Source organism: Phyllobates terribilis, unplaced genomic scaffold (genome assembly GCF_046119375.1).
Source record: "Phyllobates terribilis strain yellow unplaced genomic scaffold, ASM4611937v1 Scaffold_298__1_contigs__length_2340664, whole genome shotgun sequence".
NCBI lineage: Eukaryota > Metazoa > Chordata > Amphibia > Anura > Dendrobatidae > Phyllobates > Phyllobates terribilis.
Genome location: NW_027363058.1, coordinates 12,957 through 33,125, shown reverse-complemented (window position 1 = coordinate 33,125; position 20,169 = coordinate 12,957). Strand labels below are relative to the sequence as shown.

Below are 20,169 nucleotides of genomic sequence, written 5' to 3'. Positions count from 1 at the left end.
CTCAACTCATGGAAGAAAGGTGAGGTATCACTACTATACAAAAAAGGTGACAAAACGGATCTTAAAAACTGGAGGCCGATAACTCTTTTAAATAGTGATTACAAAATTATGGCTAAGATCTGTGCAAATCGGTTGAAAAAGGTGATACATAAAGTAATTCATGCAAATCAGGTATGCGGGGTACCTGGGCGTAGTATCTGGGACAATTTAAACCTGGTGAAAGATTGTATTGAAGATGTAAAAACCAGAAAGACAAAGATGTCAATCCTAGCGGTGGATTTTGAGAAAGCTTTTGACCGCGTGTCTCATTTTTATCTTTTTAAAGTTTTAGAAAAAATGGGCATTCCGGGTGGGTTTTTATTGTCTCTTAAAGCTTTTTATAATGATTGTACGAGTAAGATTTTAGTTAATGGTTTTAAAACAAAAGAGGTAGTTTTAAAATCAGGGGTGAAGCAGGGTTGCCCTTTGTCCCCCCTGCTTTTTATATGTGCTATAGAACCCCTTTTATGTACAATACGCCGGGATAAGCAAATATGTGGAGTACCCTTACCCGGAGGGAACGGTCTACAAGTTAAAGTTGTAAGCTATATGGATGATGTAGCAGTGTTTGGATGTGATGTACCTTCAATACAAAAAACGATAAGCCAAATTCAGTCTTTTTGTACAGTTTCCGGTTTTAAAATTAATCTTACTAAATGTAATATTTTAAATGTCGGGGGGATGAGTTTACATGATGTACCAATTGAAGTTACAGATTCCATTACTATTTTAGGTGTTTCTTTTAATGAATCTAATAATGGTTTTAATAGCTGGGATGCGGCAGCACAGAAAATTAATCAGAAAATCTGCATGTGGAATATGAGAAAGCTGTCAATGGAAGGTAAAGTTCTGATTGTAAAAATGGTGATATTACCTATCCTGTTATATCTTAGTTTGGTGTTCCCCCCTCCTACAAATTTGTTGAAACGAATTACAAAAGTATGTTTTACCTTTTTTTGGGGCTCAAAAATGGAGAAACTCAAAAGAGAAATTGTGACAAAGCCAAAGGTTAAAGGTGGGAAAGATTTCCCTGTTTTAGATAAGTTTCTTTTAATACATTTTTTCTGTTTCTGTTTTAAAACCCTTTTTAAAGATAATTACCTTTCCTATTTTATGCGTTTTAACACTGGTTTTCTCATGAGAAGGTTTGGTTGGTTTGAAACGGTTTTATCCTTTCCTTATGCTTTTAACCTACCTGCACATTATGAGATTTTAAAGAAAATTATTCTTGATTTTAATTTGAATAAGAAACAGACAGGGGATCTATGTAACAGCAAGACACTACTCAAACAAATTAGTACTGATGTGACGTTGTGTGATATTGAACGTTATGATGATGACAAAACTGTACACATATGGAAAATGATTAACGCCCCTTATCTTTTTAATGTACAGAAAGACATGTCTTGGAGCTGCGCACACCACTGTCTTCCTTGCCGGGCATTCCAGTACAGAAGAGGTTTTGTGAGGTCTGCCATCTGCCCAAGAGAAGGTTGTCAAGAAGAAGAGACAGTGAAGCATCTTTTATGGACTTGTGCTTTTGCTAAAGAGTTCTGGAGAAGATTAATCCCCCTGCTGGAGAAAATGGAGGACCTCAAGGACTTTAATTTTGCATCAGTGTTATATGGTCTTCTGGAATGCCCAACAATGGACCAAAAAATAATGGCGTGGAAGACAGTGAATTGTGCCAAGATAGCGCTCTGGAATGCTAGAAATATTGCTGTTTTTAAACATGAAATGTTACCAGTACAGTCATGGCCAAAAGTATTGAGAATGAGACAAATAGTAATTTTTCCAAAGTTTACTGCTTCATTTTTTGTAATGGCAATTTGCATATACTCCTGAATGTCAAAGAGTGATCAGCTTAACAGCAATTATTGCAAAGTCAATATTTGTCCAGAAAATGAACTTTAACCCCCAAAACACATTTCAACCTCATTGCAGTCCTGCTTTAAAAGGAGCAGCTAACATTGTTTTAGTGATTGATCCATTCACACAGGTGTGGGTGTTAATGAGGACAGGGCTGGCGATCAATCAGTCATGATTAAGTAAGAATGACATCACTGGACACTTTAAAAGGAGGCTGGTTCTTGGTATCATTGTTTCTCTTCAGTTAACCATGGTTATCTCTAAAGAAACACGTGCAGCCATCATTGCACTGCACAAAAATGGCCTAACAGGGAAGAGTATCGCAGCTACAAAGATTGCACCTCAGTCAACAATCTATCGCATCATCAAGAACTTCAAGGAGAGAGCTTCCATTGTTGTCAAAAAGGCTCCAGGGCGCCCAAGAAAGACCAGCAAGTGCCAAGACCGTATCTTAAAACTGTTTCAGCTGCGGGATCGGACTACCAGCAGTGCCGAGCTTGCTCAGGAATGGCAGCAGGCTGGTGTGAGTGCTTCTGCACGCACTGTGAGGCGGAGACACTTTGAGCAAGGGCTGGTTTCAAGGAGGGCAGCAAAGAAGCCACTTCTCTCCAGAAAAAACATCAGGGATCGACTGATATTCTGCAAAAGGTACAGGGAGTGGACTGCTGAGGACTGGGGCAAAGTCATTTTCTCTGATGAATCCCCTTTTCGATTGTTTGGGACATCTGGAAAACAGCTTATTCGGAGAAGAAGAGGTGAGCGCTACCACCAGTCTTGTCTCATGCCAACTGTAAAGCATCCTGAAACCATTCATGTGTGGGGTTGCTTCTCAGCCAAGGGAATCGGCTCACTCACAGTCTTGCCTAAAAACACAGCCATGAATAAAGAATGGTACCAGAATGTCCTCCAAGAGCAACTTCTCCCAACCATCCAAGAGCAGTTTGGCGCCCAACAATGCCTTTTCCAGCATGATGGAGCACCTTGCCATAAAGCAAAGGTGATAACTAAATGGCTCATGGAACAAAACATAGAGATTTTGGGTCCATGGCCTGGAAACTCCCCAGATCTTAATCCCATTGAGAACTTGAGGTCAATCATCAAGAGATGGGTGGACAAACAAAAACCAACAAATTCTGGCAAAATGCAAGCATTGATTATGCAAGAATGGACTGCTATCAGTCAGGATTTGGTCCAAAAGTTGATTGAGAGCATGCCAGGGAGAATTACAGAGGTCTTGAAGAAGAAGGGGCAACACTGCAAATATTGACTTGCTGCATTAGCTCATTCTAACTGTCAATATAACCTATTGATACTCATAATATGATTGCAATTATATTTCTGTATGTGATGTAAACATCAGACAAACACTAATAAAAACCAGAGGCCAGCAGATCATGTGAAAATCGAATTTTGGTGTCATTCTCAAAACTTTTGGCCATGACTGTAGATGATGTTTTAGCCTTTTGTAAAAGTGAAATGTACATATACTATTTATTGGACAGGAAAAAGAATGTAACGTTGGCAGGCAAATGGCTTTTTAACCTATGGAATATTTGAAGTCTTGTAAAATTTGCTGTGATGGAATTTTTATTTTTCTTTGAAGTCCCGAAAGTGTAATGTGGATGTAATGGTTTTATTTCTGTAATTTGTTAAATTTTAAATAAACGGTTTTTATCCCCATGTGGGGGATAGCCAAATTAAAAAAATCTGTTCTTATCAGTTTAATATCTGATACGTCCCCTATCTGGGGACCATATATTAAATGGATTTTTAGAACAGGGAGATGGAAAAAGAGCTTGCTCTGTCCACTCCACGCATTGACCTGGTATTGCAGTATCTCCAGGACCGGTGCACCCCTTCTTTAATGCAGTTTCTAAAATCAGAAAGAATTGAATTCAATGTTTTTTGTTCATTTTGCTTGTTTGTCGGATTTTGGGATGGACTCTTTGGCTTTGCTTTTCTTCTCCTCATTGGATTTTTCATGTTCAAAGTTGCAGAAGCCAGATTACAAGCTCATTTTGGTTCAACTTCAGCAACTGTGCATTGCATTGCCATGTAATGTGATGCAATGCTATCTTTCTAGCTCTCCCTTTTTACTTCCTTTTGGATAAACAGACATATTAGGCAAGCATTTTGGAGCTTTCACCTAAATAACTACAGGTGGTGAGATAAGCTGCACAATATAATTGACCTTTCAGTATATTGTTGCACACACACCATCTATTTAGCAAATGCCCTTGTTATCAACAGCAGCCTTTTAAACTCACCTGAGCTAACAGGTATGTGCGCTGGTTACTCTGCTGCGCTTAAAATTTCTTTTTTGGTTTGCTACAATGCCGTTTCTGAAACGTTGTCTCCTTCTGCTGGAACACTGACTTCTTTCATTTAATGCCTGCAGACTATAAAAGAGAACCCAACCCAAAAAGTTTGGTTGATTAGTCTGTGGCATTCTGTTAAACTGTTGCTTATGGCGGTCTCTGTGAGCTTCTCAGCGACATTCAGCCAGCCAGGTATCCTGCCTGCAGTAGATGGAATGTGGCAATGGAACGCTGGCTGCGCGTGTCATAATAGGCTCTGAGCCTTTATATACCTGTGCACAGCAGCAGCCACCTTCAGTCTGCTGCTGGACAGCCAGCAGCAGCAGCAGCAGGAGAGGTATGTAATCAGGAGCCCTCCTGCTAAGGGTAGACAGCTGCTCGTTCCACCCCACCCCCCGCCTTAATTGGTTCTCCTCCCTTCCAACGGTGTTGAGGCGGGTGGGAACAGCAGGGGGTGAAGGTGCTGTGTTTAAAGAGGTGGAGTTATGCAGATCTAAAACGCGTGGATTGCAGCAGCAGCAAGCCGAAAAGTGCAGGCATGTAAGGGATCTAGAGGTTGACAACATGTCTTCTTAACGGGAGTCCAGGAGCTCATCTCCACAAATGGACTTTTCAGGATCCTTGGGTGGCTCCGTAGTTTGAAACCAATTCTGGTTATCGCTTCTCGGCCTTTTGGCTAAGATCAAGTGTAGTATCTGTTCTTATCAGTTTAATATCTGATACGTCCCCTATCTGGGGACCATATATTAAATGGATTTTTAGAACAGGGAGATGGAAAAACAGCTTGCTCTGTCCACTCCACGCATTGACCTGGTATTGCAGTATCTCCAGGACCGGTGCACCCCTTCTTTAATGCAGTTTCTAAAATCAGAAAGAATTGAATTCAATGTTTTTTGTTCATTTTGCTTGTTTGTCGGATTTTGGGATGGACTCTTTGGCTTTGCTTTTCTTCTCCTCATTGGATTTTTCATGTTCAAAGTTGCAGAAGCCAGATTACAAGCTCATTTTGGTTCAACTTCAGCAACTGTGCATTGCATTGCCATGTAATGTGATGCAATGCTATCTTTCTAGCTCTCCCTTTTTACTTCCTTTTGGATAAACAGACATATTAGGCAAGCATTTTGGAGCTTTCACCTAAATAACTACAGGTGGTGAGATAAGCTGCACAATATAATTGACCTTTCAGTATATTGTTGCACACACACCATCTATTTAGCAAATGCCCTTGTTATCAACAGCAGCCTTTTAAACTCACCTGAGCTAACAGGTATGTGCGCTGGTTACTCTGCTGCGCTTAAAATTTCTTTTTTGGTTTGCTACAATGCCTTTTCTGAAACGTTGTCTCCTTCTGCTGGAACACTGACTTCTTTCATTTAATGCCTGCAGACTATAAAAGAGAACCCAACCCAAAAAGTTTGGTTGATTAGTCTGTGGCATTCTGTTAAACTGTTGCTTATGGCGGTCTCTGTGAGCTTCTCAGCGACATTCAGCCAGCCAGGTATCCTGCCTGCAGTAGATGGAATGTGGCAATGGAACGCTGGCTGCGCGTGTCATAATAGGCTCTGAGCCTTTATATACCTGTGCACAGCAGCAGCCACCTTCAGTCTGCTGCTGGACAGCCAGCAGCAGCAGCAGCAGGAGAGGTATGTAATCAGGAGCCCTCCTGCTAAGGGTAGACAGCTGCTCGTTCCACTCCACCCCCCGCCTTAATTGGTTCTCCTCCCTTCCAACGGTGTTGAGGCGGGTGGGAACAGCAGGGGGTGAAGGTGCTGTGTTTAAAGAGGTGGAGTTATGCAGATCTAAAACGCGTGGATTGCAGCAGCAGCAAGCCGAAAAGTGCAGGCATGTAAGGGATCTAGAGGTTGACAACATGTCTTCTTAACGGGAGTCCAGGAGCTCATCTCCACAAATGGACTTTTCAGGATCCTTGGGTGGCTCCGTAGTTTGAAACCAATTCTGGTTATCGCTTCTCGGCCTTTTGGCTAAGATCAAGTGTAGTATCTGTTCTTATCAGTTTAATATCTGATACGTCCCCTATCTGGGGACCATATATTAAATGGATTTTTAGAACAGGGAGATGGAAAAAGAGCTTGCTCTGTCCACTCCACGCATTGACCTGGTATTGCAGTATCTCCAGGACCGGTGCACCCCTTCTTTAATGCAGTTTCTAAAATCAGAAAGAATTGAATTCAATGTTTTTTGTTCATTTTGCTTGTTTGTCGGATTTTGGGATGGACTCTTTGGCTTTGCTTTTCTTCTCCTCATTGGATTTTTCATGTTCAAAGTTGCAGAAGCCAGATTACAAGCTCATTTTGGTTCAACTTCAGCAACTGTGCATTGCATTGCCATGTAATGTGATGCAATGCTATCTTTCTAGCTCTCCCTTTTTACTTCCTTTTGGATAAACAGACATATTAGGCAAGCATTTTGGAGCTTTCACCTAAATAACTACAGGTGGTGAGATAAGCTGCACAATATAATTGACCTTTCAGTATATTGTTGCACACACACCATCTATTTAGCAAATGCCCTTGTTATCAACAGCAGCCTTTTAAACTCACCTGAGCTAACAGGTATGTGCGCTGGTTACTCTGCTGCGCTTAAAATTTCTTTTTTGGTTTGCTACAATGCCTTTTCTGAAACGTTGTCTCCTTCTGCTGGAACACTGACTTCTTTCATTTAATGCCTGCAGACTATAAAAGAGAACCCAACCCAAAAAGTTTGGTTGATTAGTCTGTGGCATTCTGTTAAACTGTTGCTTATGGCGGTCTCTGTGAGCTTCTCAGCGACATTCAGCCAGCCAGGTATCCTGCCTGCAGTAGATGGAATGTGGCAATGGAACGCTGGCTTCGCGTGTCATAATAGGCTCTGAGCCTTTATATACCTGTGCACAGCAGCAGCCACCTTCAGTCTGCTGCTGGACAGCCAGCAGCAGCAGCAGCAGGAGAGGTATGTAATCAGGAGCCCTCCTGCTAAGGGTAGACAGCTGCTCGTTCCACCCCACCCCCCGCCTTAATTGGTTCTCCTCCCTTCCAACGGTGTTGAGGCGGGTGGGAACAGCAGGGGGTGAAGGTGCTGTGTTTAAAGAGGTGGAGTTATGCAGATCTAAAACGCGTGGATTGCAGCAGCAGCAAGCCGAAAAGTGCAGGCATGTAAGGGATCTAGAGGTTGACAACATGTCTTCTTAACGGGAGTCCAGGAGCTCATCTCCACAAATGGACTTTTCAGGATCCTTGGGTGGCTCCGTAGTTTGAAACCAATTCTGGTTATCGCTTCTCGGCCTTTTGGCTAAGATCAAGTGTAGTATCTGTTCTTATCAGTTTAATATCTGATACGTCCCCTATCTGGGGACCATATATTAAATGGATTTTTAGAACAGGGAGATGGAAAAAGAGCTTGCTCTGTCCACTCCACGCATTGACCTGGTATTGCAGTATCTCCAGGACCGGTGCACCCCTTCTTTAATGCAGTTTCTAAAATCAGAAAGAATTGAATTCAATGTTTTTTGTTCATTTTGCTTGTTTGTCGGATTTTGGGATGGACTCTTTGGCTTTGCTTTTCTTCTCCTCATTGGATTTTTCATGTTCAAAGTTGCAGAAGCCAGATTACAAGCTCATTTTGGTTCAACTTCAGCAACTGTGCATTGCATTGCCATGTAATGTGATGCAATGCTATCTTTCTAGCTCTCCCTTTTTACTTCCTTTTGGATAAACAGACATATTAGGCAAGCATTTTGGAGCTTTCACCTAAATAACTACAGGTGGTGAGATAAGCTGCACAATATAATTGACCTTTCAGTATATTGTTGCACACACACCATCTATTTAGCAAATGCCCTTGTTATCAACAGCAGCCTTTTAAACTCACCTGAGCTAACAGGTATGTGCGCTGGTTACTCTGCTGCGCTTAAAATTTCTTTTTTGGTTTGCTACAATGCCTTTTCTGAAACGTTGTCTCCTTCTGCTGGAACACTGACTTCTTTCATTTAATGCCTGCAGACTATAAAAGAGAACCCAACCCAAAAAGTTTGGTTGATTAGTCTGTGGCATTCTGTTAAACTGTTGCTTATGGCGGTCTCTGTGAGCTTCTCAGCGACATTCAGCCAGCCAGGTATCCTGCCTGCAGTAGATGGAATGTGGCAATGGAACGCTGGCTGCGCGTGTCATAATAGGCTCTGAGCCTTTATATACCTGTGCACAGCAGCAGCCACCTTCAGTCTGCTGCTGGACAGCCAGCAGCAGCAGCAGCAGGAGAGGTATGTAATCAGGAGCCCTCCTGCTAAGGGTAGACAGCTGCTCGTTCCACCCCACCCCCCGCCTTAATTGGTTCTCCTCCCTTCCAACGGTGTTGAGGCGGGTGGGAACAGCAGGGGGTGAAGGTGCTGTGTTTAAAGAGGTGGAGTTATGCAGATCTAAAACGCGTGGATTGCAGCAGCAGCAAGCCGAAAAGTGCAGGCATGTAAGGGATCTAGAGGTTGACAACATGTCTTCTTAACGGGAGTCCAGGAGCTCATCTCCACAAATGGACTTTTCAGGATCCTTGGGTGGCTCCGTAGTTTGAAACCAATTCTGGTTATCGCTTCTCGGCCTTTTGGCTAAGATCAAATGTAGTATCTGTTCTTATCAGTTTAATATCTGATACGTCCCCTATCTGGGGACCATATATTAAATGGATTTTTAGAACAGGGAGATGGAAAAAGAGCTTGCTCTGTCCACTCCACGCATTGACCTGGTATTGCAGTATCTCCAGGACCGGTGCACCCCTTCTTTAATGCAGTTTCTAAAATCAGAAAGAATTGAATTCAATGTTTTTTGTTCATTTTGCTTGTTTGTCGGATTTTGGGATGGACTCTTTGGCTTTGCTTTTCTTCTCCTCATTGGATTTTTCATGTTCAAAGTTGCAGAAGCCAGATTACAAGCTCATTTTGGTTCAACTTCAGCAACTGTGCATTGCATTGCCATGTAATGTGATGCAATGCTATCTTTCTAGCTCTCCCTTTTTACTTCCTTTTGGATAAACAGACATATTAGGCAAGCATTTTGGAGCTTTCACCTAAATAACTACAGGTGGTGAGATAAGCTGCACAATATAATTGACCTTTCAGTATATTGTTGCACACACACCATCTATTTAGCAAATGCCCTTGTTATCAACAGCAGCCTTTTAAACTCACCTGAGCTAACAGGTATGTGCGCTGGTTACTCTGCTGCGCTTAAAATTTCTTTTTTGGTTTGCTACAATGCCTTTTCTGAAACGTTGTCTCCTTCTGCTGGAACACTGACTTCTTTCATTTAATGCCTGCAGACTATAAAAGAGAACCCAACCCAAAAAGTTTGGTTGATTAGTCTGTGGCATTCTGTTAAACTGTTGCTTATGGCGGTCTCTGTGAGCTTCTCAGCGACATTCAGCCAGCCAGGTATCCTGCCTGCAGTAGATGGAATGTGGCAATGGAACGCTGGCTGCGCGTGTCATAATAGGCTCTGAGCCTTTATATACCTGTGCACAGCAGCAGCCACCTTCAGTCTGCTGCTGGACAGCCAGCAGCAGCAGCAGCAGGAGAGGTATGTAATCAGGAGCCCTCCTGCTAAGGGTAGACAGCTGCTCGTTCCACCCCACCCCCCGCCTTAATTGGTTCTCCTCCCTTCCAACGGTGTTGAGGCGGGTGGGAACAGCAGGGGGTGAAGGTGCTGTGTTTAAAGAGGTGGAGTTATGCAGATCTAAAACGCGTGGATTGCAGCAGCAGCAAGCCGAAAAGTGCAGGCATGTAAGGGATCTAGAGGTTGACAACATGTCTTCTTAACGGGAGTCCAGGAGCTCATCTCCACAAATGGACTTTTCAGGATCCTTGGGTGGCTCCGTAGTTTGAAACCAATTCTGGTTATCGCTTCTCGGCCTTTTGGCTAAGATCAAGTGTAGTATCTGTTCTTATCAGTTTAATATCTGATACGTCCCCTATCTGGGGACCATATATTAAATGGATTTTTAGAACAGGGAGATGGAAAAAGAGCTTGCTCTGTCCACTCCACGCATTGACCTGGTATTGTAGTATCTCCAGGACCGGTGCACCCCTTCTTTAATGCAGTTTCTAAAATCAGAAAGAATTGAATTCAATGTTTTTTGTTCATTTTGCTTGTTTGTCGGATTTTGGGATGGACTCTTTGGCTTTGCTTTTCTTCTCCTCATTGGATTTTTCATGTTCAAAGTTGCAGAAGCCAGATTACAAGCTCATTTTGGTTCAACTTCAGCAACTGTGCATTGCATTGCCATGTAATGTGATGCAATGCTATCTTTCTAGCTCTCCCTTTTTACTTCCTTTTGGATAAACAGACATATTAGGCAAGCATTTTGGAGCTTTCACCTAAATAACTACAGGTGGTGAGATAAGCTGCACAATATAATTGACCTTTCAGTATATTGTTGCACACACACCATCTATTTAGCAAATGCCCTTGTTATCAACAGCAGCCTTTTAAACTCACCTGAGCTAACAGGTATGTGCGCTGGTTACTCTGCTGCGCTTAAAATTTCTTTTTTGGTTTGCTACAATGCCTTTTCTGAAACGTTGTCTCCCTCTGCTGGAACACTGACTTCTTTCATTTAATGCCTGCAGACTATAAAAGAGAACCCAACCCAAAAAGTTTGGTTGATTAGTCTGTGGCATTCTGTTAAACTGTTGCTTATGGCGGTCTCTGTGAGCTTCTCAGCGACATTCAGCCAGCCAGGTATCCTGCCTGCAATAGATGGAATGTGGCAATGGAACGCTGGCTGCGCGTGTCATAATAGGCTCTGAGCCTTTATATACCTGTGCACAGCAGCAGCCACCTTCAGTCTGCTGCTGGACAGCCAGCAGCAGCAGCAGCAGGAGAGGTATGTAATCAGGAGCCCTCCTGCTAAGGGTAGACAGCTGCTCGTTCCACCCCACCCCCCGCCTTAATTGGTTCTCCTCCCTTCCAACGGTGTTGAGGCGGGTGGGAACAGCAGGGGGTGAAGGTGCTGTGTTTAAAGAGGTGGAGTTATGCAGATCTAAAACGCGTGGATTGCAGCAGCAGCAAGCCGAAAAGTGCAGGCATGTAAGGGATCTAGAGGTTGACAACATGTCTTCTTAACGGGAGTCCAGGAGCTCATCTCCACAAATGGACTTTTCAGGATCCTTGGGTGGCTCCGTAGTTTGAAACCAATTCTGGTTATCGCTTCTCGGCCTTTTGGCTACGATCAAGTGCTTTATTGCAGGAGATTGTGGTTGAAGGGCACTCGGGTACCCCTCTCCTTGGCCTGGCAGGATCGTCCACTTTGGTGGACTTAACCTGCTTGCTGCTATTAGGGAGAGGGCTTAGTCCCAGGGTAACGAGTTGCGATCCCCCAGCTTCCAGGTGTTTTTCGCTGCAAGAACACTGGGAGCGCAGATTGCAAGCGGCTGCAATTTGCAACCTTGTTGCGTTTTTCCATGGAGGTTGACCCTAACCTCGTGCCTCTTTATGCGAGGCTAAAAAACTCTATCCGAGTTCACTTCACGGCGGGTGGCTCGGATATGAGGAAATTAGGGTATGTAGTCCAGGACGTGCTCAGGAACCTTCTTGGCGTACAAAGGAATGAAATTCTCTCCATCCAGGATTATCCCAGAAGAGGTGACTATGACATCACATTCACCGGAGAAGGTATTTTTAGAGATGTACTAGAAAAGTTAAAAAAAGTTGAAAATAGTCCTGTTTTGAAAGGGATACAAATTGTTGAGCACGTCCTGGATGAGGTAAGACTGGTTATTGTAAAAATATTTTCGCCCTTTGTTTCTGCTCCAGAAGTAATGTCATTTCTAGCAATTTATTTTAAAAGTGTTAAATGTATTGGGAAGATATTAAACGAATATAACATATGGACATCTAAGTGGAAATTCCTTGTGAAGTGTACAAGAGATCCAAATACACCAGGTGGTATACGGCTCCCCCCTGCCCGTTTCAAAATTGGGCAAACAAATGGGGATTTCTTCTTTTCTGGGATGCCAGTATATTGCAGAAATTGTGGGCGCTATGGTCATTCAAAAGAAAACTGTCATGTATCATGTAGAAATTGTGCTAGTGAAGAACATGAGACAAAAGAATGCCCTAAGGAAAAGAAATGCAGTTTTTGCCAGACTCCAGGTCACTTTTATTTTTCTTGCCCTCACAGATTTCGGGAAGATGAGCAAAAGGGGAAGTCCAAGACGTCCGACCAAGGACCAAAAGATCAGACCACCCCTCAGGAGGAGGAACAACAACCTGGAGCCTCTGGAGACAATAAGGGCGTACCAAATAGTGAAGTGTCTCCAGAGTCTATGACAGGTAAAATACCAAATCCCAAAACCTGGCTGCAGGACCTGCGGGAGTCCAAAAGGAGGGCTGAGAAGGAGCAGAAGGGCACTACTGGTAAGGTCAAAAGGGACCGGCAAAAGGCCGACACAGAAGCCCATGCCCAGTCTGGGTCTCCTAGTGCTGAGGGCGCTGAGTGGATAAAGGTGGGTCCTAAGAAAAAGAAAAAGGGTGGTTCGGAGGAGGCAGCAGGAGGTGAACAGATGGACACTTCTCCAGAAGGGGACGTGGACGCTGGACCCTCAGGGGTTTCGGTCTCCGCTGCTACAGGTGGGGACCGGGATCTTGCTGACTCTGAAGAGTCAGAGGCTCTGCCTTGTGCGCAACCTCCTCCTATAGGACGACCTTCTACAGGTCAAACAGGGGCGGCGGAACCCCTCGGGGACCCACCTGATGAGGAACTGCATGGCCAGCCAATGGAGACCCAGCGGGTTCTGCCAGCCAGCCCTCCGAGCTATGCCAGTGTAGCGTCGGGTTTATATAAATGTGGTAATCTTTCCTCCTCCACGGAGACTCTCGTGACGATACTATCAGATGAGGAGGGAGGCGCAAGCCCAGTGGTCTGATCAGGTTCATCGGACAGGTAAATCCGTTGCTCTTAGTTACCTAAGTAAAATTTCTACATTTTCTAATGATGGCTGAACTCAAAGGTATTTCCCTCAACGTGAGAGGCATAAAATCTAACACGAGAAGAACTGCTCTTTTTAATTTTTTTACGTGTTTTACTGCATCTGTATTTTTTCTGCAAGAATGTAATATCCCACATGAAATGTCATATCAAAAATATAAAGATGAGTGGAAGTGTGGGCCATCTGTCTGGTCCGGATCGAATGCTGCAGGATCAGCGGGTGTAGCCATACTTTTTAAAAGGAACGTTTTAATTGATTTTATTCAGGAAATTTTACCAGGTCGTATTTTATTAGTGAAAGCTTTTATTGATGGTATTAGATGGCAGTTTTTAAATTTTTATGGATCCCCAGAGAAAAATGAAAGAGCCGAAATGCTTGATCTTTTACCATTATTTATTAATAACTCTGAACCTTTTATCTTAGCAGGGGATTTTAATTGTGTTTTAAAAGGTGAAAACCGGCGCTCCAGCTCTGTAAGCAGGAACTACGATAAAACCTCAGGTATGCTACATGATATAGTCAAAGATGCTAAATTGATAGACATATATAAAGAGTGTCATAGTGACAGCCCAGAGGACGCCGGTTTCACTTGGAGCAATGCTAATTGTAGCTCTAGGATTGATTTTATTTTTGGTTCAGATAAAACAATACCTGCCAAATGTGAAGTTTTAACTAATATATTTTCAGACCATAAACTTTTATCCTTTACCATAAAAGTAAATGACAACAAAAAATGTGGTAAGAAAAGCTGGAAAATGAACGTATCCCTTTTAACCGACCCGCAGATTTTATCAGATTTTATTGAGTTTTATAGGAAATGTAGAAAAGGGAAAAAAACAAATGAGACTATGAGTGTATGGTGGGATAGAATGAAAGTAAAAATAAAAGACTTTTTTATTAAAAAGAGTATATGTAGAGCCAAAGAAAAATATGAAGAATATAGAATTTTAAATACCCGCCTACAAACATTATTTAAGCTCAGAGACAATGGGATAGATGTACAACTTGATATTTCAAACTTAAAAGAAGAGATTTCAAAATGGCTAGAACAAAAAGGAAAAGAGATAATTTTTCGTTCTAGAGTACAACATATAGAAGAAAATGAAAAGTGTTCCAGATATTTTTTTAGGAAAAATAAAAAAGAAAAAGTGATAATTGACCATATAGATGGTGAGAATAATATAAAAAATATGCTGGGTAAAGTTGAGGTTTTTTTTTCTAATCTTTTTAATGGAAAAAATATAGATAATAAATTAATGGATGATTCGCTGCAAGGACTAACAGCTGTTTTAGATCCCGCATCCCAAGAGTTTTTATCCCAAGTTTTAACGGAACAAGAAGTGTTAAAAACTATTAAAAGTTTTAAAACTGGAAAGGTCCCTGGTCCTGATGGCATCCCAATAGAATTTTATGTATGTTTTTATGATATTTTAAAAGATGATTTGTTTTATTTGCTTACTGAGGTTTTTAATAATAAGGTTTTATTAAATTCCTGGAAGAAAGGTGAAGTCTCCCTCCTATACAAAAAAGGCGATAAATCAAAATTAGAAAACTGGAGACCAATAACACTTTTAAATTGTGACTATAAAATAATGGCTAAAATTTGTGCAAATCGTCTAAAAGAAGTCATCAGCAAAGTTATTCATTCTAATCAAGTGTGTGGGGTGCCGGGGCGCAGTATATGGGACAATCTGAATTTAGTGAAAGACTGTATTGAGGATGTGAAAGACAGAAAGGGGAAAATGGCGATTTTATCTATTGATTTTGAAAAAGCATTTGACCGTGTCTCACACTTTTATCTTTTTAAAGTTTTAGAGAAAATGGGCATACCAGAAGGGTTTTTACTATCGCTTAAAGCATTTTACAAGGATTGTACAAGTAAGATTTTAGTGAATGGTTTTAAGACACAAGAGGTATTTTTACGGTCGGGGTGAAACAGGGATGCCCTCTGTCCCCCCTACTGTTTATCTGTGCACTGGAACCAATGTTATGTGCAATACGCCAAAATAAACAGATATGCGGTGTCCCTCTGCCTGGAAGCGGTGGTTTGGAGGCCAAGGTTGTAGGCTACATGGATGACGTGGCGGTCTTGTGTACAGATGCACCATCACTTACGGCCACTCTCCATCAAGTGCAATCCTTTTGTCTAGCTTCTGGTTTTAAAATCAATTTTAATAAGTGTAACATTTTAAGTGTTGGGGGATGATTTTACGTGATGTACCAATTAATGTCTCCGAATCCATTTCCATTTTAGGTATATCATTCACTGAAAATAATGATGGTTATAATAGTTGGGAAACAATTACACAGAAAGTAAATACGAAAATATGTATGTGGAACATGAGGAGACTTACAATGGAGGGTAAAGTATTGGTTTTAAAGATGGTGATTTTACCTCTTTTATTGTATCTTAGCATGGTTTTCCCCCCGCCTGTTAATGTTTTAAAAAAGATAACCAAAACCTGTTTTACCTTCTTTTGGAACTCAAAAATGGAAAAGCTGAAAAGAGAAATCGTGATGAAATCAAAAGTAAAAGGTGGTAAAGATTTTCCAGATTTTAATAGGTTTCTTTTAATCCATCTGTTCGTTTACTGTTTTAATGCCCTTTTTAAGAATCACTATTGGTCCTTTTTTATGCGTTTTAATACAGGATTTTTTATGAGAAAGTTTGGATGGTATGAAGTTAATATATCTGTGCCCCATGCTTTTAATTTGTCGACGCATTATGAGATTTTAAGGAAAATAGTGTCCGATTTTAATTTAGGGACTAAGAAAATAGAGGAATTAAGAAATAGTAAGAAGCTAATTAAAGAAATACGTAAAAGTGAGGAAATATGTAATGTTGACAGATATGATGATGACAAATCTATGTCTATCTGGAAAATGCTTAACGTTTTTTACCTTTTTAATGAACAGAGAGATCTGGCTTGGAGTTGCATGCACCGCTGTCTTCCTTGCCGGGCATTCCAATACAGAAGAGGATTTGTGAGGTCTGCCATCTGCCCAAGAGCCGGATGCCAAGAAGAGGAAACGGTGGAACATCTATTATGGACATGTAATTTTGCAAAGGATTTCTGGAGAAGACTGCTCCCCTTACTGGAAAGGGTGGCAGACCTCAAGGACTTTACATATAAAACTGTGCTATACGGACTTATGGAATGCCCCACAATGGACCAGTACACAATGGCTTGGAAGACAGTGAACTGCGCCAAGTCATCTCTCTGGAAAGCGCGCAACATTGCTATTTTTAAACAAGATGTTTTATCAGTGAATGATGTTTTAAGTTTATGTTTATGTGAAATGTATACTTATTATTTAATTGACAAAAAGAAGAATGTACATATTTCCAAAAAATGGCTTGTTGACCAATGGAACCTAATTATTTAAAATCTTTGTATTTTTTTGTTTTGTAAATTTCATTTGTCTTTTAACGTTTGGTATTTGTCTAATTATGCTTGTAATTTGTTAAAGTTTTAATAAACGGTTTTATCCCTCTGCAGGGGATAGCCAAATTAAAAAAAAAATCTGTTCTTATCAGTTTAATATCTGATACGTCCCCTATCTGGGGACCATATATTAAATGGATTTTTAGAACAGGGAGATGGAAAAAGAGCTTGCTCTGTCCACTCCACGCATTGACCTGGTATTGCAGTATCTCCAGGACCGGTGCACCCCTTCTTTAATGCAGTTTCTAAAATCAGAAAGAATTGAATTCAATGTTTTTTGTTCATTTTGCTTGTTTGTCGGATTTTGGGATGGACTCTTTGGCTTTGCTTTTCTTCTCCTCATTGGATTTTTCATGTTCAAAGTTGCAGAAGCCAGATTACAAGCTCATTTTGGTTCAACTTCAGCAACTGTGCATTGCATTGCCATGTAATGTGATGCAATGCTATCTTTCTAGCTCTCCCTTTTTACTTCCTTTTGGATAAACAGACATATTAGGCAAGCATTTTGGAGCTTTCACCTAAAGAACTACAGGTGGTGAGATAAGCTGCACAATATAATTGACCTTTCAGTATATTGTTGCACACACACCATCTATTTAGCAAATGCCCTTGTTATCAACAGCAGCCTTTTAAACTCACCTGAGCTAACAGGTATGTGCGCTGGTTACTCTGCTGCGCTTAAAATTTCTTTTTTGGTTTGCTACAATGCCTTTTCTGAAACGTTGTCTCCCTCTGCTGGAACACTGACTTCTTTCATTTAATGCCTGCAGACTATAAAAGAGAACCCAACCCAAAAAGTTTGGTTGATTAGTCTGTGGCATTCTGTTAAACTGTTGCTTATGGCGGTCTCTGTGAGCTTCTCAGCGACATTCAGCCAGCCAGGTATCCTGCCTGCAGTAGATGGAATGTGGCAATGGAACGCTGGCTGCGCGTGTCATAATAGGCTCTGAGCCTTTATATACCTGTGCACAGCAGCAGCCACCTTCAGTCTGCTGCTGGACAGCCAGCAGCAGCAGCAGCAGGAGAGGTATGTAATCAGGAGCCCTCCTGCTAAGGGTAGACAGCTGCTCGTTCCACCCCACCCCCCGCCTTAATTGGTTCTCCTCCCTTCCAACGGTGTTGAGGCGGGTGGGAACAGCAGGGGGTGAAGGTGCTGTGTTTAAAGAGGTGGAGTTATGCAGATCTAAAACGCGTGGATTGCAGCAGCAGCAAGCCGAAAAGTGCAGGCATGTAAGGGATCTAGAGGTTGACAACATGTCTTCTTAACGGGAGTCCAGGAGCTCATCTCCACAAATGGACTTTTCAGGATCCTTGGGTGGCTCCGTAGTTTGAAACCAATTCTGGTTATCGCTTCTCGGCCTTTTGGCTAAGATCAAGTGTAGTATCTGTTCTTATCAGTTTAATATCTGATACGTCCCCTATCTGGGGACCATATATTAAATGGATTTTTAGAACAGGGAGATGGAAAAAGAGCTTGCTCTGTCCACTCCACGCATTGACCTGGTATTGCAGTATCTCCAGGACCGGTGCACCCCTTCTTTAATGCAGTTTCTAAAATCAGAAAGAATTGAATTCAATGTTTTTTGTTCATTTTGCTTGTTTGTCGGATTTTGGGATGGACTCTTTGGCTTTGCTTTTCTTCTCCTCATTGGATTTTTCATGTTCAAAGTTGCAGAAGCCAGATTACAAGCTCATTTTGGTTCAACTTCAGCAACTGTGCATTGCATTGCCATGTAATGTGATGCAATGCTATCTTTCTAGCTCTCCCTTTTTACTTCCTTTTGGATAAACAGACATATTAGGCAAGCATTTTGGAGCTTTCACCTAAATAACTACAGGTGGTGAGATAAGCTGCACAATATAATTGACCTTTCAGTATATTGTTGCACACACACCATCTATTTAGCAAATGCCCTTGTTATCAACAGCAGCCTTTTAAACTCACCTGAGCTAACAGGTATGTGCGCTGGTTACTCTGCTGCGCTTAAAATTTCTTTTTTGGTTTGCTACAATGCCTTTTCTGAAACGTTGTCTCCCTCTGCTGGAACACTGACTTCTTTCATTTAATGCCTGCAGACTATAAAAGAGAACCCAACCCAAAAAGTTTGGTTGATTAGTCTGTGGCATTCTGTTAAACTGTTGCTTATGGCGGTCTCTGTGAGCTTCTCAGCGACATTCAGCCAGCCAGGTATCCTGCCTGCAGTAGATGGAATGTGGCAATGGAACGCTGGCTGCGCGTGTCATAATAGGCTCTGAGCCTTTATATACCTGTGCACAGCAGCAGCCACCTTCAGTCTGCTGCTGGACAGCCAGCAGCAGCAGCAGCAGGAGAGGTATGTAATCAGGAGCCCTCCTGCTAAGGGTAGACAGCTGCTCGTTCCACCCCACCCCCCGCCTTAATTGGTTCTCCTCCCTTCCAACGGTGTTGAGGCGGGTGGGAACAGCAGGGGGTGAAGGTGCTGTGTTTAAAGAGGTGGAGTTATGCAGATCTAAAACGCGTGGATTGCAGCAGCAGCAAGCCGAAAAGTGCAGGCATGTAAGGGATCTAGAGGTTGACAACATGTCTTCTTAACGGGAGTCCAGGAGCTCATCTCCACAAATGGACTTTTCAGGATCCTTGGGTGGCTCCGTAGTTTGAAACCAATTCTGGTTATCGCTTCTCGGCCTTTTGGCTAAGATCAAGTGTAGTATCTGTTCTTATCGCTCGCTCTCGTGCGGGACACGGTCGAGTACATCAAGGTCCGCCGCGCACACGCGGCCCTGGTCTCCTTGGATCAGGAGAAGGCCTTCGACCGGGTTTCCCACGAGTTCATGGGCCGAGCTCTGCACCGGTTAGGTTTGGGTAACATGTTTTGTTCATATGTCCGTCTGATGTATTTTGATATCCACAGCTCGGTGTTGGTGAACGGCTGGAAGACTGACCCCTTCCCTGTCCTCTCTGGGGTCAGACAAGGCTGCCCTCTATCACCTCTTCTTTTTGTTTGTGTTATAGAACTCTTCGCAGAGGCTATCCGGCAGAATGGAGAGATCAGAGGGATCACCGCACCGGGTCCGGGACGACACGAGGTCAAGTGCTCGCTCTACATGGACGACGTCACCGTCTTCTGTGCTGATCGTGGTTCAGTCGACGCCCTCGTCCAGACGTGTGAGAGGTTCGGCCGGGCTTCAGGGGCCAAAGTCAACTGCAGGAAGTCGGAAGCCATGCTCTTCGGGGATTGGCAGCCGGCCTCCTCCGCCCCCTTCCCCTTCAACATTCAACCGGATTTCCTCAAGGTGCTGGGAGTCTGGTTCGGGAAGGAAGGAGCGGCCCTCAAGTCCTGGCAAGAACGCTTGGCCAAGGTGAAGCAACGGATCGGACTCTGGAGCCTCAGACACCTCACTTGTGAGGGTAAGGCACTCGTCCTGCGTAATGAGGTCCTGCCCGTCTTGCAGTACACGGCGCAGGCCTGGCCTCCACACGTCACTGTGTGCAGGGCCATTACCAGGACAGTGTTTCACTTTGTCTGGGGATCCAAGATGGACAGAG

At 42.7% G+C, this 20,169-nt stretch overlaps 8 non-coding genes and 1 pseudogene across 8 annotated transcripts; all 9 read left to right on the top strand.

Moving 5' to 3' along the window:
• Nucleotides 1-3,572: 3,572 nt before the first annotated feature.
• On the top strand, nucleotides 3,573-3,767 carry LOC141220671 (U2 spliceosomal RNA). Its single transcript, XR_012288872.1, has one exon. It is a non-coding gene; the product is annotated as a U2 spliceosomal RNA (small nuclear RNA).
• A 1,115-nt stretch (nucleotides 3,768-4,882) lies between these two features.
• On the top strand, nucleotides 4,883-5,073 carry LOC141220626 (U2 spliceosomal RNA). The gene has a single exon (XR_012288831.1). It is a non-coding gene; the product is annotated as a U2 spliceosomal RNA (small nuclear RNA).
• A 1,115-nt stretch (nucleotides 5,074-6,188) lies between these two features.
• LOC141220500 (U2 spliceosomal RNA) lies at nucleotides 6,189-6,379 on the top strand. Its single transcript, XR_012288707.1, has one exon. It is a non-coding gene; the product is annotated as a U2 spliceosomal RNA (small nuclear RNA).
• A 1,115-nt stretch (nucleotides 6,380-7,494) lies between these two features.
• Nucleotides 7,495-7,685, top strand: LOC141220489 (U2 spliceosomal RNA). The gene has a single exon (XR_012288695.1). It is a non-coding gene; the product is annotated as a U2 spliceosomal RNA (small nuclear RNA).
• Nucleotides 7,686-8,800: 1,115 nt separating this feature from the next.
• Nucleotides 8,801-8,991, top strand: LOC141220627 (U2 spliceosomal RNA). The gene has a single exon (XR_012288832.1). It is a non-coding gene; the product is annotated as a U2 spliceosomal RNA (small nuclear RNA).
• A 1,115-nt stretch (nucleotides 8,992-10,106) lies between these two features.
• On the top strand, nucleotides 10,107-10,297 carry LOC141220611 (U2 spliceosomal RNA). The gene has a single exon (XR_012288816.1). It is a non-coding gene; the product is annotated as a U2 spliceosomal RNA (small nuclear RNA).
• A 6,388-nt stretch (nucleotides 10,298-16,685) lies between these two features.
• LOC141220670 (U2 spliceosomal RNA) lies at nucleotides 16,686-16,874 on the top strand. The gene has a single exon (XR_012288871.1). It is a non-coding gene; the product is annotated as a U2 spliceosomal RNA (small nuclear RNA).
• A 1,115-nt stretch (nucleotides 16,875-17,989) lies between these two features.
• Nucleotides 17,990-18,180, top strand: LOC141220477 (U2 spliceosomal RNA). Its single transcript, XR_012288684.1, has one exon. It is a non-coding gene; the product is annotated as a U2 spliceosomal RNA (small nuclear RNA).
• A 1,115-nt stretch (nucleotides 18,181-19,295) lies between these two features.
• On the top strand, nucleotides 19,296-19,381 carry LOC141220733 (U2 spliceosomal RNA; annotated as a pseudogene).
• The last annotated feature ends 788 nt before the right edge of the window (nucleotides 19,382-20,169 follow it).